This window comes from Coregonus clupeaformis, unplaced genomic scaffold (genome assembly GCF_020615455.1).
Source record: "Coregonus clupeaformis isolate EN_2021a unplaced genomic scaffold, ASM2061545v1 scaf3043, whole genome shotgun sequence".
NCBI classification, from domain to species: domain Eukaryota; kingdom Metazoa; phylum Chordata; class Actinopteri; order Salmoniformes; family Salmonidae; genus Coregonus; species Coregonus clupeaformis.
Genome location: NW_025536497.1, coordinates 17517 through 39349, shown reverse-complemented (window position 1 = coordinate 39349; position 21833 = coordinate 17517). Strand labels below are relative to the sequence as shown.

At 42.2% G+C, this 21833-nt stretch overlaps 1 long non-coding RNA gene across 1 annotated transcript; it reads left to right on the top strand.

The window, feature by feature from the left end:
• Nucleotides 1-489: 489 nt before the first annotated feature.
• Nucleotides 490-16164, top strand: LOC121557178. The gene is made up of 3 exons (XR_005998322.2): nucleotides 490-521; nucleotides 8276-8392; nucleotides 16040-16164. It is a non-coding gene; the product is annotated as an uncharacterized LOC121557178 (long non-coding RNA).
• The last annotated feature ends 5669 nt before the right edge of the window (nucleotides 16165-21833 follow it).

The following is a 21833-nucleotide window of genomic DNA, read 5'->3' as shown; positions in this document are numbered from 1 at the left end:
AATGACGGGTCGCCACTGGCTGAGGTATAGCCTTTCTGTATAGATCACTGATCCCCCCCAGATCAATCAAGCCTGTTTTAGCCCTTCTGTCTACATTCTCAGATACGTTTAGAAAATAACAGATTCAAAGATAATAAATGGCCGACTTTTAATTAATACAAATAAGTGTGAGACATGGCCTTGTGTTGCTGCACTGTCTATAACTACCTTAACAAACAGTGACTTATTATTATTATTATTATTGACAGTTACCATGGAGAAGAGATGTCACAACTACATATTCATGTGATTGCATTAAATCACCTGACTGTTTCGATATGTCTGTTAGTATATGTATTATAAGAGATAATTAATAAATGATAACTATTGACATTCAATAATGACTGTGTTAACTACAGCCAACATGTTGGATCTCTGTTTAGGGGTCAGTTCTCTAAAATGAGTCTCTCTGGGGAGAGAGAGGAGGGGGACCCTGCCTCTAAAATGAGTCTCTCTGGGGAACATGACACCAAAGCTAAGAGGTGAGATGACAATTTTGTTTAAGAATTATTAAGAGTTTATTTCCTACATGCTATTTCCACAATTTTTCACATGTTTTTTAATCAGAAATGGTTGCTTATGGGTACCTTCAATATTACTGTTCTCAGATGTTTAATTAATAGATTTTAGATGTATATAATTATTATTATGTTTATTGCAAAACGCTATATATCCATTGTTTAGCTGAAATTGAATGTTCGTGTCCTGTATATTTGACTGTATTATCTGGTTGTCTCACCTAGCTATCTTAAGATGAATGCACTTACTGTAAATCGCTCTGGGTAAGAGCATCTGCTAAACAGGTGGGGCTCTGCCCTGAATGACAGGTCACCACTGCTCCAAAGCAATTACATGTTGCACAGGAACCACTGACTCGCTCCATGTTTCTATTATCAAGACACCTGCTGGTACCTCTTAACTGGTTAGGATAGCTCATGAGGTGTCCTAAATATCTGCCAACTAGGTGGGACACTTATGAATAAAGAGGCTTCATGCATAGCTTTAATTTATACCCATAAGAGTAGGACTAAAATGGCTTTATTCTCAGCACATATACGGCACATTTTCTACTCTGAGACGCTTTTTGGATACGGGCCCAGATCTCAAAACATTGTTTGAAAAAACAAATAATTTTTGTTTGACATAATAAAACATGAATATTACTAATATACCCGACTTTAAAGACTGGGTTTAGTTTATTGTGTGGCTCTGCTCATGTCCGCGTTCTGGAACTGTCCGCGTCCCGGTACAGAACTGTCCGCGTCCATGTACGGTTTGGCGCCAAGCATATTGTCCAGTTACGCGCAGAGGTGAGGTGATCTTGGGGAATAACGACGGAGTTTGCTATAGTGTTGAGACACCGACGTTTATTGTTCAATTTGCGTTTTTGCGTAATGATCAGTGACAGTATGAGTGTAGCCAGATCCTTTTCACTCGCTATCCTTGTTTAATTGTGTGGTTCACCGGATTCGGCATCATCCTCGAGGGACAGACGAACGTCTACAATCTATGTGTTGTGATAATTGCGTTGTTTGCTCTATAACCTGTTAGTTCATATGCACTAAACAACTATTGATTTAGAACCACGGAGAGTTACCGCAAGTCGCAAAGAAAACAGGAGCTGCCTCCACTATTGCAGCACCATTTAAACTTCAACATTTCAACATTATTAAGTCACCAATGCTTAGTCTAATACAGTGACAACTGAAAGATACCAAAAACAATTTAGTCCAATCAACATAAGCTAAATATGACATCCTCCTCTTCCATGTTGACTCACTCTACTTGTATAGAAACACCAATGACATCCTCCTCTCTCAGTCCCAGCAGTTGTCCTATAGATGGCTAAACAAAAACCTACAGAACATGGATTGGTTCCTGCATGTGACTGGCTGTTATCCTGCAAGATCAGTTTCCCAAGAAACTGAGCAATGTCTCCTATCTTAACTTCCAGAACATATTCTGGGCCTTCTGCCAGAGGGTCACAGTCACCTGCATGAATCAAAACAGAGTGAGAGAAGAATTCCAGCACAACAAAACGGTCTTATCACTGTCATACAGTACAGGCTTTTAGTTGTTGTTGTACTAGGCTACCTGGCTAAAATGCTTGCTCTCTAGCCTAACTTCCCTTCATGGGCAACGTTAGCTAGTTAGCATTATCCATCTACATCTAGCTACATATTGATCTTCCATCCTCTCAGGCCAGGGGCACAATAATATATGCATTAATGGTTAGTTCAGAATCAGCGTTATAATCATTAGCCATCCCTATCTCCATCCATGGCAAATTTAGGAAAAGGTTGATTTTAGCTATCTGGCTAGCTAGCCACCGGAGGACAACAACACAACGAGATGCAACCATTTAAGTTATTTTTTTCAATGACGTATGCTCTCAATGCTATTTGATAGGAGTGAAGCCAAATCCAAACTGGCTTCCCTTGATACTTTTTTGGGGACCATTCACAGTCGAGCTCACTCAGTTTAGCTCAATGCTGATTGGCTATAATTGTAATTTTTTTTTATCAAGGGAGGCCAAATGCTCGCTGGCTTCACTTGCATTCAATGCTACAGGCAGCAACAATGTCATACTCATTTGGACCAGACAGCATCAGATAGATGGCCTACACATAGAGAGACAGAGGGGCGCTGTTTCACTCGCTCAGATGCTTTCTCCGGTGAGATACATCCAGCCTCTTGCGAACTGAAGGAAAATAATGAAACACAGAGAGATGGAAAATAAATAGTTTTAAAGGGGCTGTAACACAACAACATGTGGAATAAGTCAAGGAGTATGAATACTTTCTGAAGGCACTGGTACCTGTTTCCAACTCCCTTCAGCTTTCTAGGGTTCTAGGTTGGGAAAGTATTGTTAGCTACAGCAGGTTTTCCCCCGGTTTCACCTGTCTACAGGGTTTGCTCCATATTTGATATATGATTGTACAATTGGAATACTGTGGATATTTTATATACAGTGCATTCGGAAAGTATTTAGACCCCTTGACTTTTCCACATGTTGTTACATTACAGCCTTATTCTAAAATGGATGGAAAAATAAATAATCCTCATCACAGTACCCTGTAATGAAAAAAATAAAAAAAACACTTACATAAGTATTCAGACCCTTTACTCAGTACTTTGTTGAAGCACCTTTGGCAGTGATTACAGCCTCAAGTCTTCTTGGGTATGACGCTACAAGCTCGGCACACCTGTATTTGGGGAGTTTCTCCCATTCTTCTCTGCAGATCCTCTCAAGCTCTGTCAGGTTTGATGAGGAGTGTCGCTGCACAGCTATTTTCAGGTCTCTCCGGGCTCTGGCTGGGCCACTCAAGGACATTCAGAGACTTGTCCCGAAGCCACTCCTGTGTTGTCTTGGCTGTGTGCTTAAGGTCATTGTCCTGTTGGAAGGTGGACCTTCACCCCAGTCTGAGGTCCTGAGCGCTCTGGAGCAGGTTTTCATCTAGGATCTCTCTGTACTTTGCTCCGTTCATCTTTCCCTTGATCCTGACTAGACTCCCAGTCCCTGCCGCTGAAAAACATCCCCACAGCATGATGCTGCCACCACCATGCTTCACCGTAGGGATGGTGCCAGGTTTCCTCCAGACCTGACGCTTGGCTTTCAGGCCAAAGAGTTCAATTTTGGTTTCATCAGAGCAGATCATCTTGTTTCTCATGGTCTGACAGTCCTTTAGGTGCCTTTTGGCAAACTCCAAGCGGGTGTCATGTGCCTTTTACTGAGGAGTGGCTTCTGTCTGGCCACTCTACCGTAAAGGCCTGATTGGTGGAGTGCTGCAGAGATGGTTGTCCTTCTGGAAGGTTCTCCCATATCCACAGAGGAACTCTGGAGCTCTGTCAGAGTGACCATCGGGTTCTTGGTCACCTCCCTGACCAAGGCCCTTCTTCCCTGATTGCTCAGTTTGGCTGGGTGGCCAGCTCTAGGAAGAGTCTTGGTGGTTCCAAACTTATTCCATTTAAGAATGATGGAGGCCACTGTGTTCTTGGGAACCTTCAATGCTGCAGAAATGTTTTGGTACCCTTCCCCAGATCTGTGCCTCGACACAATCCTGTCTCGGAGCTCTAATAAACATACAGTGTCCTGTAGACCTGCATGCTACCCCCCCTTCTACCACTGCCACTATATATATAGACCACCTGATATAACCAGGTCTTATCTCTCTATCACTACTAGTCTAGTTAAAGTCAGAACAAAGCTGGCTTAAGATAGAGGGGCCACTTAAAGTTAAGTAGTCGTCAGACATTCAATAGTCAGAGTAGGTTTGGGCTATGATCACTTATCAGTCCTAGGCTACATGCTCTGTCCTGATACTGGTAGGCCTACAATGTTATTTGAACTGATCTGGGCCCGGTTTCCCAACAGCATATTAAGGCTTAGTTAACCTTCGTAGGAGCATTGTTAAATCTCTGAGCTGTTTCCCAAAACCATCGTTATTAACATTGCACTTGAAAACACTCCTAATCTAACTCCTGCGTCAGACCACTCATAGAACAGTTAAGTGCGTCGTTAAATACTTATTTGCCCTCCTGCGTGACTTTATACACAGATTATCTCTGCTAAACATAGAATCACATTGTTTATCCATTGATAATTTAAGAACAAAGTTGCCTACAAATACAAAGTTGCCAATGTCTTTGCAATTGATACAAACAAGAGAGGGACATATAAAATGATGCTTCAAATGAAAACCGAGATGACTGCATTAAAATATAAACATTAGGCTATTGGCCTATTTCAATCATATTGAAATACATGTCATGTTCAATAGATTGAGTTCTATTTTGCTACTTGTAGACTACGGTCTGTAATTTGTCTCAATATATTTCATGATGTGTAGCCTAACATGTGAACAATGATGTGCCGAATCTGTGATTTAGTGCATTTTTATTGTGTAAGCATTAGAATAAGCTGCCTCAATATTTGCAGCCATAGGTCCTAATATCTCTAAGAGCGAAAGGTTTTACATCAATGATATCTACTTTGCAGTTGAAAAATGATTGCCCTGTCTCCCAAATTATTTTAGTGGTTCCATTTGTGTAATTGACCGCTAGGTGGAGACATTGACCAAACCACTGCTCACCCTGAGGACCAACCTGTATAGTCTACCACACCCTCTCTCATTAGCACCACCAGCTGAAGAGAGTTTTCTCCCTAATAGTCTTTCCCATGCCCTATATGAACTTGTCCATTCCCTTTGTGTGATTATTCTGATGAAGGCCGAAACTTTCATCTTTTAACCTTGCTTAAATAAAACAAGTCATTTGTAATGGTGAGCGAGCGTTGGCCATTTCCTTTTCAATGATGATTTAATTTTGGGTTTGGACCTCGACTCGCGTTGGTTGAGCACCCTCCCCTTCTTTACAGCCTACACATCAGGAAATATATTGAGACAAATTACAGACAGTAGTCTACAAGTAGCAAAATAGAACTCAATTGATTGAACATGAAACGTATTTCAATATGATTTAAATAGGACTTTAGCATACAGTTTATTTTGTAATGCATTAACGCAGTCATCTTAGTTTTAATTTGATATTCATGTTTTAATAACGATCGTTTTGGAAAACACCTCTGTTACGTATTCCCTGCCGGTGACTGTTATCAGTATCTCAACCCCACACTGCACTCCCAATCCCCCATAACAGGAGCCTGAGAGTCTAGGGGGAACCATAAACCTGCCTCTCAAACCCTCCCTGACCTGTGTGACCTGTGCCCTGATAGGTTGCTAGGGAGTTTACTAAGGGGCCGAACATCTGCCCATCCTTTTGACTCTGCAGGTCACACAATACTGTCTCTCTCAAGTAGTTACAGAGAGTAACATCTCTGTCTCTACAAAATTGTCAGTCTCCCTCAAACAGTTACAGAGAGTAACATCTCTGTCTCTACAATACTGTCAGTGTCCCTCAAGCAGTTAGAGAGTAACATCTCTGTCTCTACAATACTGTCAATCTCCCTCAAGCAGTTACAGAGATTAACATCTCTGTCTCTACAATACTGTCTCTCTCAAGCAGTTACAGAGAGCAACATCTCTGTCTCTACAATACTGTCAGTCTCCCTCAAGCAGTTACAGAGAGCAACATCTCTGTCTCTACAATACTGTCAGTCTCCCTCAAGCAGTTACAGAGAACAATATCTCTGTCTCCATAATACTGTCAGTCTCCCTCAAGCAGTTACAGAGAGTAACATCTCTGTCTCTGCAATACTGTCAGTCTCCCTCAAGCAGTTACAGAGAACAATATCTCTGTCTCCATAATACTGTCAGACTCCCTCAAGCAGTTACAGAGAGTAACATCTCTGTCTCTGCAATACTGTCAGTCTCCCTCAAGCAGTTACAGAGAACAATATCTCTGTCTCCATAATACTGTCAGTCTCCCTCAAGCAGTTACAGAGAGTAACATCTCTGTCTCTACAATACTATCAGTCTCCCTCAAGCAGTTACAGAGAGTAACATCTCTGTCTCTACAATACTATCAGTCTCCCTCAAGCAGTTACAGACAGTAACATCTCTGTCTCTACAATACTATCAGTCTCCCTCAAGCAGTGGCAGAGAGCAATATCTCTGTCTCTACAACACTGTCAGTCTCCATCAAGCAGTGACAGAGAGCAACATCTTTTTAATTTATTATTATTTATTTTTTTTGATTGATTTTGATTTAATGATATATGGCAGATATATGTTAATACTGTGTAAAACCTAGCAGTACTACTTATTTCTCTGAGAGTGAGGCAGATATATATTATTACTGTATAAAACCTAGCAGTACTAATTATTTCTCTGAGAGTGAGGCAGATATATATTATTACTGTGTAAAACCTAGCAGTAGTACTACTTATTTCTCTGAGAGTGAGGCAGATATATTATTACTGTGTAAAACCTAGCAGTACTACTTATTTCTCTGAGAGTGAGGCAGATATATATATTATTACTGTGTAAAACCTAGCAGTACTACTTATTTCTCTGAGAGTGAGGTATATATATATTATTACTGTGTAAAACCTAGTAGTGCTACTTATTTCCCTGAGAGTGAGGCAGATATATATTATTACTGTGTAAAACCTAGCAGTACTACTTATTTATCTGAGAGTGAGGCAGATATATTATTACTGTGTAAAACCTAGTAGTACTACTTATTTCTCTGAGAGTGAGGCAGATATATATTATTACTGTGTAAAACCTAGTAGTACTACTTATTTATCTGAGAGTGAGGCAGATATATTATTACTGTGTAAAACCTAGCAGTACTACTTATTTGTCTGAGAGTGAGGCAGATATATATTATTACTGTGTAAAACCTAGCAACACTACTTATTTCTCTGAGAGTGAGGCAGATATATTATTACTGTGTAAAACCTAGCAGTACTACTTATTTCTCTGAGAGTGAGGCAGATATATATTATTACTGTATAAAACCTAGCAGTACTAATTATTTCTCTGAGAGTGAGGCAGATATATATTATTACTGTGTAAAACCTAGCAGTAGTACTACTTATTTCTCTGAGAGTGAGGCAGATATATTATTACTGTGTAAAACCTAGCAGTACTACTTATTTCTCTGAGAGTGAGGCAGATATATATATTATTACTGTGTAAAACCTAGCAGTACTACTTATTTCTCTGAGAGTGAGGTATATATATATTATTACTGTGTAAAACCTAGTAGTGCTACTTATTTCCCTGAGAGTGAGGCAGATATATATTATTACTGTGTAAAACCTAGCAGTACTACTTATTTATCTGAGAGTGAGGCAGATATATTATTACTGTGTAAAACCTAGTAGTACTACTTATTTCTCTGAGAGTGAGGCAGATATATATTATTACTGTGTAAAACCTAGTAGTACTACTTATTTATCTGAGAGTGAGGCAGATATATTATTACTGTGTAAAACCTAGCAGTACTACTTATTTGTCTGAGAGTGAGGCAGATATATATTATTACTGTGTAAAACCTAGCAACACTACTTATTTCTCTGAGAGTGAGGCAGATATATTATTACTGTGTAAAACCTAGCAGTGCTACTTATTTCTCTGAGAGTGAGGCAGATATATGATTAGATGGTGAAAAAACACACCAATGTCTTTCCTAATTTCTTTAAACAATCAAATCTAATTGACCAACATTTCTGAAAATGGATATATAGCGTTTTGGAATGAAACTCTTGTTTCCCCATCTGAACTCAGAGTAGATGAGAGATGTAATGTTTGTCTCTGTTGTGTTGAAGCCCAATCAAGCAGGAGAGACCAGCCTCCCCTGTACCCAGCTGTGTGTCCTTGAAGAGTGACAATTCTATGGATCTACCTATGACGTTTAGAGAGGGAGACTTTTCTACTGAACAAAGGTAAGAAGAACTCATGGGTCATGGTCAGTGAGTTAAACAACACTGTCTCTAGTCATTTCTCCTCTCCCATTTTACCATTTATTTTTGTTGTTTTCATAATCCATAGGCCAATCCTTTTTTCCATTTTCATAGTCCTGAAACAATATTAAACTAACACAACATTCCCTCCCTGTGTGTGTGTGTGTGTCTGTGAGTGTGTGTGTGTGTGTGTGTGTGTGTGTGTGTGTGTGTGTGTGTGTGTGTGTGTGTGTGTGTGTGTGTGTGTGTGTGTGTGTGTGTGTGTGTGTGTGTGTGTGTGTGTGTGTGTGTGTGTGTTTGCACTCCCTGGATGAGATGTCATCTCTATCCTGATTGCCTAGTCACTTTTACCCCTACCTACATGTACATATTACCCCAACTACCTGGTACCCCTGGACATTGACTCAGTACTGGTACTCCTTGTATATAGTCTAGTTATTACCTCAACTACCTGGTACCCCTGCACATTGACTCAGTACTGGTACTCCTTGTATATAGTCTAGTTATTACCTCAACTACCTGGTACCCCTGCACATTGATTCAGTACTGGTACTCCTTGTATATAGTCTAGTTATTACCTCAACTACCTGGTACCCCTGCACATTGACTCAGTACTGGTACTCCTTGTATATAGTCTAGTTATTACCTCAACTACCTGGTACCCCTGCACATTGACTCAGTACTGGTACTCCTGGTATATAGTCTCTTTTTAACTGCATGGTTGGGAAAGGGCTCGTAAGTAAGCGTTTCATGGTAAAGTGAACACGTCATTGGGTCTAACGGTCGTCTGGTTCCGAACAGCGCATGTTCGGATGTTGAAGCACGGTGGCTAGGAGAAACTCCCTAGAAAGGCAGGAACCTAGGAAGAAACCTAGAGAGGAATACAAAATACATCTGGTTTCAGATCTAGAAGATTCTCCTCTTCAATAGTAATATCATCAATTCTGACCAGTAACTTACCTGGGGTCAAAGGTCCCTGATTTATCACTAAAATGTATAGGATGATCCATAGATATGTCACTCTTCATGGACAGATGACTTGGTACTGGAGAGACTGATCTCAGAGTTTGGTTGGAGATTCTGAAAAACATAATAAATCACCATGAAACAAAATTTTAAAATATATCAAAATTATATTTCAATAGATAAAATACATTACATAAAGCATTAAAATATATGCCATTACATAAAGCAACAAAAATACACTGAGTGTACAAAACATTAAGAACACCCTCCTAATATTGAGTTGCCCCCCTCCACCCTCTTTTGACCTCAGAACAGCATCAACTCGTCAAGGCATTGACTCTTCAAGGTGTCGAAAGCGTTCCACAGGGATTCTGGCCCATGTTGACTCCTATGATTCCCACAGTTGTGTCACGCTGGCTGGATGTCCTTTGGGTGGTGGACCATTCTTGACTCCAACACGTCTCCTCCCCTGCATCTACACTGACTGAAGTGGATTTAACAAGTGTAACTTACTTGTAACATCATCACATTGTAATATCGTCACATTGGCCTACTGATTCACTTCCTCATCTCAGTTCCACTTTAATCCTTAAGACTCTATTCATACACATACTTTATAATATGTCCATATATAGTTATAATCTGTTCTAGGAACATCTACCCAAAATATTACACCTTCTTTATTACTTCACCAAACATACACTACATGATCAAAAGTATGTGGACACCTGCTGGTCCAAAATCTCATTACACCTGCTGGTCCAACATCTCATTACACCTGCTGGTCCAACATCTCATTACACCTGCTGGTCCAACATCTCATTACACCTACTGGTCCAAAATCTCATTACAGCTGCTGGTGCAACATCTCATTACACCTACTGGTCCAAAATCTCATTACACCTGCTGGTGCAACATCTCATTACACCTTCTAATCGAACATCTCATTCCAAAATCATAGGCATTCATATGGAGTTGGTCCCCCCTTTGCTGCTATGACAGCCTCCGCTCCTCTGGGAAGACTTTCCAGTAGATGTTGGAACATTGCTGCAGGGACTTGCTTCCATTCAGCCACAAGAGCATTAGTGAGGTCGGGCACTGATGTTGGGCTTTTAGGCCTTGCTCGCAGTCGGCGTTCCAATTCATCCCAAAGGTGTTCGATGGGGTTGAGGTCAGGGCTCTGTGCAGGCCAGTCAAGTTCTTCCACACCGATCTCGACAAGCCATTTCTGTATGGACCTCGCTTTGTTCACGGGGACATTGTCATGCTGAAACAGGAAAGGGCCTTCCCCAAACTGTTGCCACAAAGTCGGAAGCACAGAATCGTCTAGAATGTCATTTTATGCTGTAGCGTTAAGATTTATCTTCACTGGAACTATGGAGCCCGAACCATGAAAAACAGCCCCAGACCATTATTCCTCCTCCACCAAACTTTACAGTTGGCACTATGCATTGGGGCAGGTAGCGTTCTCCTGGCATCCGCCAAGCCCAGATTCGTCCGTCGGACTGACAGATGATGAAGCGTGATTCATTACTCCAAAGAACGTGTTTCCACTGCTCCAGAGTCCAATGGCGGCGAGCTTTACACCACTCCAGCCGATGCTTGGCATTGCGCATGGTGATCTTGTGTGCGGCTGCTCGGCCATGGAAACCCATTTCATGTAGCTCCTGACGAACAGTTATTTTGCTGACGTTGTTTGGAACTCGGTAGTGAGTGTTGCAACCAAGGACAGACGATTTTTATGTGCTTCTGCACTTGGCGGGCCCGTTCTGTGAGCTTGTGTGGCCTACCACTTCACGGTTGAGCCGTTATTGCTCCTAGATGTTTCCACTTCACAATAACAGCACTTAGAGTTGACCGGGGCAGCTCTAGCAGGGCAGGAATATGACGAACTGACTTGTTGGAAAGGTGGCATCCTATGACGGTGCCACGTTGAAAGTCACTGAGCTCTTCAGTACGGTGTCATTCTACTGCCAATGTTTGTCTATGGAGATTGCATGGCTGTGTGCTCGATTTTATATACCTGTCAGCAACGGGTGTGGCTGAAATAGCCGAATCCACTCATTTGAAGTGGTGTCCACATACTTGTATATATATAGTGTACATGCTCTGTCCTGCTACTGGTAGGCCTGTAACGTTATGGGAACTGATCTGAACAGGTTTAGGCTGGTCATCTAGGATATGTAGGCTATAGCTGAGGTATAGACCTCCATCTGCATATCACTAACAAACCGCTATTATATATTATAACCTTGCCTACTTTACATAATATAAATCTCCTACTTGTTGCAAAAATACTTTCTGAATGGATCAATGATTTCCCCTCAGATCAATCATGCCCGTTTTAGCCCTTCTGTCTACATTCTCAGACTGAAAGACAACAAATAGCCTACTTTTAATGAATACAAATACGTGTGAGACATGGCCTTGTGTTGCTGCACTGTCTATAACTACCTTAACAAACAGTGACTTATTATTATTATTGACAGTTAACATGGAGAAGAGATGTCACAACCAGATGTTCATCTGATTGCATTAAATAGCCTGACTGTTTCGATATGTCTGTTAGTAAATGTTTTATTTCTAAGAGATCATGAGTAAAAGAGAACAATGGACATTCTAGAATTAGTTTGTCACTGTGTTCACCACAACCAACATGCTGCATCTCTGTTTAGGGGTCAGTGGTCTAAAATGAGTCTCTCTGGGGAGAGAGAGGAGGGGGGCCCTGCCTCTAAAATGCGTCTCTCTGGGGAACATGACAGCAAAGCTAAGAGGCGAGATAACAATTTTATGAAGAATTTGTTAAGTTTATTTCTAAAATAAATAGCTATCTTCAGAGCTATCGTAAATCGCTCTGGATAAGAGCATCTGCTAAATCAGGAGTTCTCAATCCGGGGTCAGTGGAGGTACTGCAGGGGTTCTGCAGCACCCTGACTGGACTCGTTGCAATGTAAAACATTTGATAAAATTTTCACACAACACGACCACTTTGCCTACTCTTCATTATTGCCTAATATAATGGAATGCATATTTCTTTAACCAACTCTGATAGTTGTTACAAGCAGAATTTTGACAATATTACCGTTATACCAACACACTCTTCACACCCGTTTAACAACTCTAAATAGCTTTGGCATCGTAGGCATCAAGTCCCGTGTCAATAATGTTGCCTACAACGTTGCATACAATGTTCATTTTCATCTAACACATATTTCGCCCTAGATGCCTTCAATTGGCAATTTTATAGCCATGCCCAAATTAGAAGTATTTTTTAACAACGTGATGTTGCGCTCCAAAGGGATAACTTGAAAAAACATGACGTAGGTAATTAAATAATTGTGTTTATTATACACACTTAGAAAAGAAGGTTCCTTATAGAACCAAAAAGGCTTCTATCACTTCCTTAATATTTGGAACCACTAAAAGTTAGATATATTGTTGGGTTTAGTGAAGAAGAACCTCTAGAGTTCTGATCAACAAAAGGTGAATGTTTTGAGGATGTGAACCCAGCAGCCCTCCAGTGGTCAGATCAAGCCCGCCTGTTTTTCCAGGGCCCGGCTCGGGATTCGAACCAGCCACCTTTCTGCCATAGGTCCATCTCCTGCCACAGCTCAAACTCTTTAGCCGCTGGGCAAAAACCTGAGTTAATCTTCAGAAATAAGCATGAGTTGATCTGCCAAAATGAAGACAACATGCTATGCAGACATACATGGTATCACCTATACATAATTATTATACAGAAATCATTGCCAAAAACACAAGACATACTGTTGCATGTAGGTCTATATTATTTATGGATTGATCATATAGAAATATAAAAATATTATTTTGAACTACTCCAAAGCAATTACATGTGGTGCAGGAACCACTGACTCACTGCATTATTCTATAGTATTATCAAGACACCTGCTGTTAATTCTTAACTGGTTAGCTCAAGAGGTGTCCTAAATATCTGCTGACTAGGTGGGACTAGAGACTTCATGCATAGCTTTAATTTATACCCATAAGAGTAAAATGTATTTATTCTCCTCAAGACCAATTTTCTACTCTGAGACTTTGTGGATATGGGCCCAGATCTCAAAACTTTGAATGTTTGTTTTACATATAAAAAATGAATATTACTAATGTAAACCACTGTAAAGACTGGGTTTAGTTTATTGTGTTGCTCTGCTCATGTCCGCGTTCTGGAATTGCCCGCGCCCCCGTACAGAACTGTCGTCCGGTGTCGTCCACAACGTCCGGTGTGGCGCCAGGATATTGTCCAGTTAGGAGCAGAGTGGGCTGAAGTGATCTTGGGGAATAACGACAGAGTTCGTTTCAGTGTTGAGATGCCGGAGTTTATTGTTCAATTTGCTTTTTGATTAAGGACAGCATGTATATAGTTAACACTGTAGGCTTACCTCAAGTAACTTATTATTATCAAGGTTATTGATACTTGGTGAGAGGGTTACTGCTCCCCTGAGTACACGTTGTGTTCACCGAACATGTAAGCGATGGCTGGCAGATATCCATCAAACGTTAAACCGTTTCTGGTCATGGTTAACCATATTTGTTTTCAGAAAAGGGTGTACAACCTAAACAAAACACATGTCCCTGTCCTCTTTTTCAAGATGTGGCTGATTTAAACAGCCAGAATACATTTTTAAATTAAGAAATAACAATTTTTCTTTGACGATTTGTTGTTTCTAAATGGCTGCTGGGTAATTTGATATGTATCGAAACCTTTGTTCAGGCATCAAATTGAGCGAATGCTGCGCAGGTTCACTGAGTTGCAAACCAAATGGGTATAATGGGGTGATTGTTGTCTAATCGGGTGGTCTAGCTAATGGATTTGTAGATCTGACACAGTTGCAACCTCAGATTATGAGCCTAGCAAGTGTCATGAATGAGTTATGTAGTAACCACAGAAGGCCACAGGGAGGAGCAAGAGAGCAATAAACCCATACAGTTTTTTGCCTTAAAAACAGTAAACCTAACAATCAATCAATCAAAAGTATTTATAAAGCCCTTTGTACTTCAGCAGATGTTTCAAAGTGCAATACAGAAACTCTAACCCTACGTATAACCTATTTTAGCCTCAACCCTAGGTATAACGTATTTTAACCTTAACCCTTAACCCTAATTCTATTTTAGCCTTAACCCTAACCCCTAACCCTAGTTATAACCTATTTTAGCCTTAACCTTAACCCTAATTCTAGGGTAGGGTAGCCTAGAACACTTTTAGAAACTATTTTAGTAATAATATTATCTTAGTAAATACAATTATAGTACTAAATAGCATTTTAAAAAATTTGTTAATCAAAACCTGTCAAACATTTTGCTTTTTCTTTTGTTATTAGTTATTTTATAATATTTATTATTGCAAGACAGAACACTTGATAAATAAGACACTTTTGTTATATTTTTCAAATGTGGCTTGAACTGGGTGACCTAGTAACCTCTGTGTGAAAGTCCAGCAATTGGCGTGGGATAGGTGGGGCAGGTTTGAGACTGATCTGAGGAATTAACAAGAAAAATACACTTTATTCTCAGCTGCCTCACCAATGTCTGTACGTGAATTAATAACTTTGATTTGCTAAATATTTCCAATAGATGGCAGCATAAGACAACGAAGCATCAGTTATAGGCTACAAGCAGCAATATGATTGACATAAAATAGCATGCAACCAAATACTATATGTCCCATGATTTTCTAAAATGGTCACTCATTACTTTAGTTAGCTATATATCTCGTATTAGGCCTGTGATGCTTTTGGAAGAGCAATTAAATAGTGACTATAGCAGGTGTTGAACCCCTGGTAAATAATCACTAGTCAGATGCGCTAACCTCAACCCTAGTATACATGCATTATAAAATATTGGGAGTAAACAACCTCGGAATAGATAAGACAAGAGTGCGTCTTCCAGCCCGCCAATGAATTACATCATGCAACCCTCCCGGTTAGCAAATGTACCTCAACATGCCCCTCGCTTGTGCTAGAAGGCAGAGTGCTCGCTGCTGGTTGATGAATCTGACAATGAATGTACTAGGAAAATACGTTTTTCTCGACCAGATGTGCCTAAATTAATGTTCAGGCTTAGTGATCAACGTTATATTAATGAAGTATAATTTCAAAACATGAGCATAAAAACAGCTAATAATAACAAACATGATTCATCATTATATTACTTCACAGTAATCTGTTAAATGCTTTTTCAGTCGTTCCTCTTGCGTTAGCAGTGTGGAAAGGGACAGTAAAAAGCGTGTGCAGGAGTTTTCCTGTGAGGGGGAGTGGTGGCGTATCCAGGGAGAAAACTAAACTAACCTTCTGAAATGTCATTCATGGTCTTATGCTGCCATCTATTGGAATTATTTAGCAACTGCAGTATTACTGAATAAAGTATATCCTTACTAAAGTAGTAATTACTCAGAATTACAAAATATGACATTTTCTAGTTCATTTTACCACTTACAACCATAAAATAACCATTTATAGCATGACAAACAATGAAACTGACATAAACCAAAAGCACCATACATTTAGTTAACTATATATATATATACTATTTATTTAGATGGGTGACATTATCTGCCAAAGTAACACCACTGTAGATAAAGAAGAGCTCTCCAGTAGGTGTACCAAGTAGATGAGAGACGTAATGTTTGTCTCTGTTGTGTTGAAGTCCAATCAAGCAGGAGAGACCAGCCTCCCCTGTACCCAGCTGTGTGTCCATGAAGAGTGACTCGTCTATGGCTCACCCTCTATACTTCAGAGAGGGAGACTTTTCTAGTGAACAAAGGTAAGAAGAACTCATGGGTCATGGTCAGTGAGTTAAACAACACTGTCTCTAGTCATTTCTCCTCTCCCATTTTACCATATATTTTTGTTGTTTTCATAATCCATAGGCTAAACATTTTTTCCATTTTCATAGTCCTGAAACAATATTAAACTAACACAACATTCCCTGTGTGTGTGTGTGTGTGTCAGTGAGTGTGTGTGTGTGCACTCCCTGGATGAGGAGATGTAATCTCTATCCTGATTGCCTAGTCACTTTTACCCCTACCTACATGTACATATTACCTCAACTACCTGGTACCCCTGGACATTGACTCAGTACTGGTACTCCTTATATATAGTCTAGTTAATACCTCAACTACCTCGTTCCCCTGCACATTGACTCAGTACTGGTACTCCTTGTATATAGTCTAGTTATTACCTCAACTACCTGGTACCCCTGCACATTGACTCAGTACTGGTACTCCTTGTATATAGTCTAGTTATTACCTCAACTACCTGGTACCCCTGCACATTGACTCAGTACTGGTTCTCCTTGTATATAGTCTAGTTATTACTTCAACTACCTGGTACCCCTGCACATTGACTCAGTACTGGTTCTCCTTATACAGTGGGGAGAACAAGTATTTGATACACTGCCGATTTTGAAGGTTTTCCTACTTACAAAGCATGTAGAGGTCTGCAATTTTTATCATAGGTACACTTCAACTGTGAGAGACGGAATCTAAAACAAAAATCCAGAAAATCACATTGTATGATTTTTAAGTATTAATTTGCATTTTATTGCATGACAGAAGTATTTGATCACCTACCAACCAGTAAGAATTCTGGCTCTCACAGACCTGTTAGTTTTTCTTTAAGAAGCCCTCCTGTTCTCCACTCATTACCTGTATTAACTGAACCTGTTTGAACTCGTTACCTGTATAAAAGACACCTGTCCACACACTCAATCAAACAGACTCCAACCTCTCCACAATGGCCAAGACCAGAGAGCAGTGTAAGGACATCAGGGATAAAATTGTAGACCTGCACAAGGCTGGGATGGGCTACAGGACAATAGGCAAGCAGCTTGGTGAGAAGGCAACAACTGTTGGCGCAATTATTAGAAAATGGAAGAAGTTCAAGATGACGGTCAATCACCCCCTCGGTCTGGGGCTCCATGCAAGATCTCACCTCGTGGGGCATCAATGATCATGAGGAAGGTGAGGGATCAGCCCAGAACTACACGGCAGTACCTGGTCAATGACCTGAAGAGAGCTGGGACCACAGTCTCAAAGAAAACCATTAGTAACACACTACGCCGTCATGGATTAAAATCCTGCAGCGCACGCAAGGTCCCCCTGCTCAAGCCAACGCATGTCCAGGCCCGTCTGAAGTTTGCCAATGACCATCTGGATGATCCAGAGGAGGAATGGGAGAAGGTCATGTGGTCTGATGAGACAAAAATAGAGCTTTTTGGTCTAAACTCCACTCGCCGTGTTTGGAGGAAAGAGGAGGATGAGTACAACCCCAAGAACACCATCCCAACCATGAAGCATGGAGGTGGAAACATCATTCTTTGGGGATGCTTTTCTGCAAAGGGGACAGGACGACTGCACCATATTGAGGGGAGGATGGATGTGGCCATGTATTGCGATATCTTGGCCAACAACCTCCTTCCCTCAGTAAAAGCACTGAAGATGGGTCGTGGCTGAGTCTTCCAGCATGACAACGACCCGAAACACACAGCCAGGGCAACTAAGGAGTGGCTCCGTAAGAAGCATCTCAAGGTCCTGGAGTGGCCTAGCCAGTCTCCAGACCTGAACCCAATAGAAAATCTTTGGAGGGAGCTGAAAGTCCGTATTGCCCAGCGACAGCCCCGAAACCTGAAGGATCTGGAGAAGGTCTGTATGGATGAGTGGGCCAAAATCCCTGCTGCAGTGTGTGAAAACCTGTTCAAGACCTACAGGAAACGCATGATCTCTGTAATTGCAAACAAAGGTTTCTGTACCAAATATTAAGTTCTGCTTTTGTGATGTATCAAATACTTATGTCATGCAATAAAATGCAAATTAATTACTTAAAAATCATACAATGTGATTTTCTGGATTTTTTTACCTGGTACCCCTGCACATTGACTCAGTACTGGTACTCCTTTATATAGTCTAGTTCAGGGGTGTCAAACGTACGGCCCGCGGGCCGGATCAGGCCCGCAAACGGGTTTAATCCGGCCCGCGAGATGATTTTGAAAAAAAAAAAAATTGGGGGGGGGAAGTATAAAAATGCGCTGCAATTTTTCTATAAAATAAACTGCTGTTCCAATTGTGTCCACTGGATGGCGCAATAGCAATTGTGTTAAGCAAGCAAACTGTTTATACCGGGGCAGAGCAAGTAGGTCAAGCCACGTGCAGCCAATGAGCTACTTTGTTTTGCCCGCGATATTTATTACGGCTTCTACTTTTAACATTATGTGCTTTGGCACCCTCATTGCCCCAATATGTCTCTGTCAAAAAAGAGAAAAGTGGACGCAGAGTGCAGAGTGTTCCAAGAAAAATGGTCATCCTATTTAATCACGGAATTGAATGGGAAAGCTGTATGTTTGGTGTGTTCAGAGCATGTTGCAGTGCTGAAAGAATATAACCTTCGCCGCCACTATGTGAGTCTTCATGCCAACAAATATGACAACTTTCAAGGACAGCGGAGATGAGAGAAGGTGAATGAACTGTTGGCGGGTCTGAAGAAACAGCAGTCTGTGTTTACTCACAGCCGAGACATCAGTGACGCTGCAGTGAACGCTAGCTACCTCATTGCTAATGAAATCGCAGTGGCTTCAAAACCATTTAGTGAGGGTGAATTTGTAAAAACATGCATGATGAAGGCAGCGGAGATTGTGTGCCCTGAAAAGCGGCAGGCTTTTGCAAATATCAGCCTGACAAGAAACACAGTTGCAGACAGGATTTCCGATCTTTCAGTGGATTTGGACAGCCAGTTGAAGCAAAAAGTAAAGTCATTTATTGCGTTTTCGGTTGCAATTGATGAAAGCACGGACATTACAGATGTTGCACAACTGGCCATTTTTTCATCCGCGGAGTTGATGACACATTGACCGTCACCGAGGAGTTCGTGGAGTTGGTGCCGATGACAGATACAACGACAGCAGCTGATATTTTACCGCACTCGTCGGCGCGCTGGACAGGGTCGGAGTGGACTGGTCCCGCGCTGTCAGCCTGGCTACAGATGGTGCGCCCTCAATGATCGGGAAAAAAGCAGGCGTTGTGACAAAGTTCAGAGAGAAAGTGCAATCTGCAAATGGAGGACGTGATTTTTGACTTTTCACTGTATTTTGCACCAGGAGGCTTTGTGTTGCAAGTCATTAAAGATGGATAACGTCATGAAGGTGGTCATCCAAACTGTTAATTTCATCCGATCCAGAAGCCTGAATCACCGTCAGTTTGACAGCCTTCTCAGAGAGAAAGACCACATCTATGGCCTGCCATACCACACTGAGGTAAGATGGTTAAGCCGAGGTGCTGTGCTGAGGCGTTTCTTTGATTTACGAGAAGAAATTGAACAGTTCATGGAAGAAAAGGGCAAACCAGTGTTAGAATTTCATTCCGCAGAATGGATGCCGGACCTTGCATTTATGGTGGATGTTACAGAGCACCTGAATAACTTGAACAAACAGCTGCAAGGGCGCAACAAAGATGTCACGCAGTATTATGACAGCATACGTTCTTTCAAGTTGAAGCTGTCATTGTGGGAGACGCAACTTGCCGGTGGTGATGCAGCTCACTTCCCCTGTCTGAAAAATGTGTGCGCGACCCAACATGTGGCAGACATGAAGCGGTTCAAAGATAAAATAACGGGACTGTTACGGGAGTTTGAGCAACGCTTTCTGTAACGATCCCTGCAGTCTGAGTCGGTTCCTGTCTGTGTACTAGTTTTTCTGCTCGGGATCTCCAGTTTCCCGAGGGCTCTGGAACGCTCCCTGCCTGGTTGCCGGGCAACGTTGCTAGGCGGGAGCTCTCTTGATTTCCGCACCTGCATCCCATCAGCAATCTGCACACCTGGTCCTGATCATCACCCTTCTTAGGCTCTGTCCTAACATCCATTCCCTGCCGGATCGTTAGCCATGAACAGTATGTTTGTCCGTGTATCAGCCTTGGAACTTCTAGCGTTAGTTTTGTTGTTTTGCACCTTTTGACTTGCTGTATACTTACCTCAGTTTTTTCTATCTGCAGTCACTCACCCGAACCTTCACCCAACCTCTGCCTGATGGTCGGCGGCTGCCGAGCCATTACTGGACCTACCACTGCACCCTCAACAACCCATCCACGCCACCCGCTCTGTTCCCTGGATTATTCAGCCTCACTCGTGGATCTATTAAATAAACACTCACCTTTGTTTCAACTTACCTTGTCCTGGTCTGCTTCTGGGTTCTGGCTTAGTAAACCGTGACAGAACGATCCGCCAGTAATGAACCCAGCGGACCTGGACTCTGTTCGCCATGCCATTACCCATCAGGAGAAGATGTTGGGCCATCATAGCACGGAGCTACAGGAGATCGCGTTGGCAGTTCGGAACCTTTCTACCGGTCTGACGGAGGTCCAGAACCAGCGCAAGTTTCCGGTGGAGGATCCACTACCGGTTTCACCCATCTCGCCTGCCGCTTCTGGAGCTGTGTCCTTCCGTGAGCCCAAGGTTCCGACGCCGGATAAATATGAGGGGGAGCTGGGAAGATGCCGTTCTTTCCTTATGCAGTGTGGGTTAGTGTTCGATCTACAGTCCTATTCTTATGCCACAGACAAGGCTAGGATAGCCTTTGTGATTGAGTTGCTGCGTGGTCGAGCGCTGGAGTGGGCTTCAGCCGTTTGGGAACGACAGGACCCCTGCATGGCTTCATACCAGGGGTTCACGGCCGAGATGAGGAAGCTCTTCGACCATTCCATCCGAGGGAGGGACGCAGCTAGGCGCCTGTTTTCGCTTCGCCAAGGAACTCGCAGCGTGGCCGACTTCGTGATCGAGTTCAAGACGTTGGCTGTGGAGAGTGGGTGGAATGAGGAGTCTCTGCAAGCGGCCTTTTACCAGGGTCTGTCGGAGCAGCTCAAGGATGAGTTGATCTCCTATCCGAGCCTAGTGACCTGGACAGCTTGGTAGCCTTGTCTATTCGGGTGGATAATCGAGTCCGAGAGCGAAGGAGGGAGAAGCAATGGGTTCCGTCCAATCGATCAGCTTCTCAGGTTCCAGTCGGGTCGGGGATTGGACCAGAATACGTCGATCATCGTCCACCACACAGGATTAGTGGAGAGGTCCTGTCTCCCGATTCTGAACCCATGCAAGTAGGGCGGCACGTGCTAACTAAGGAGGAACGCCAACTCAGACGTAGGACTAACTGTTGCCTCTACTGTGGTGGTTCGGGACATTACCTCGCCACTTGTTCCCGGCGGTCGTCAAACTGCGCGGCTCGCTAAAGTTGGGAGGACTTTTAGCGAGCCAGTTTCGACCTCTCAATACCTCTGTCAGACCCCGTTTCCCGGCTACCCTTATGAACAGGAATCAGAGCTTAGCGATTAACGCTTTTATCGATTCAGTTGCCGATGGAAGCTTTCTTGATGCCGAGTTGGTGGAACAGCTGGGGCTTTCCAAGGAGCAATTGCCGGAAGCCATTGAAGCGACCACTCTGAACGGCAGTAGTCTGGCAC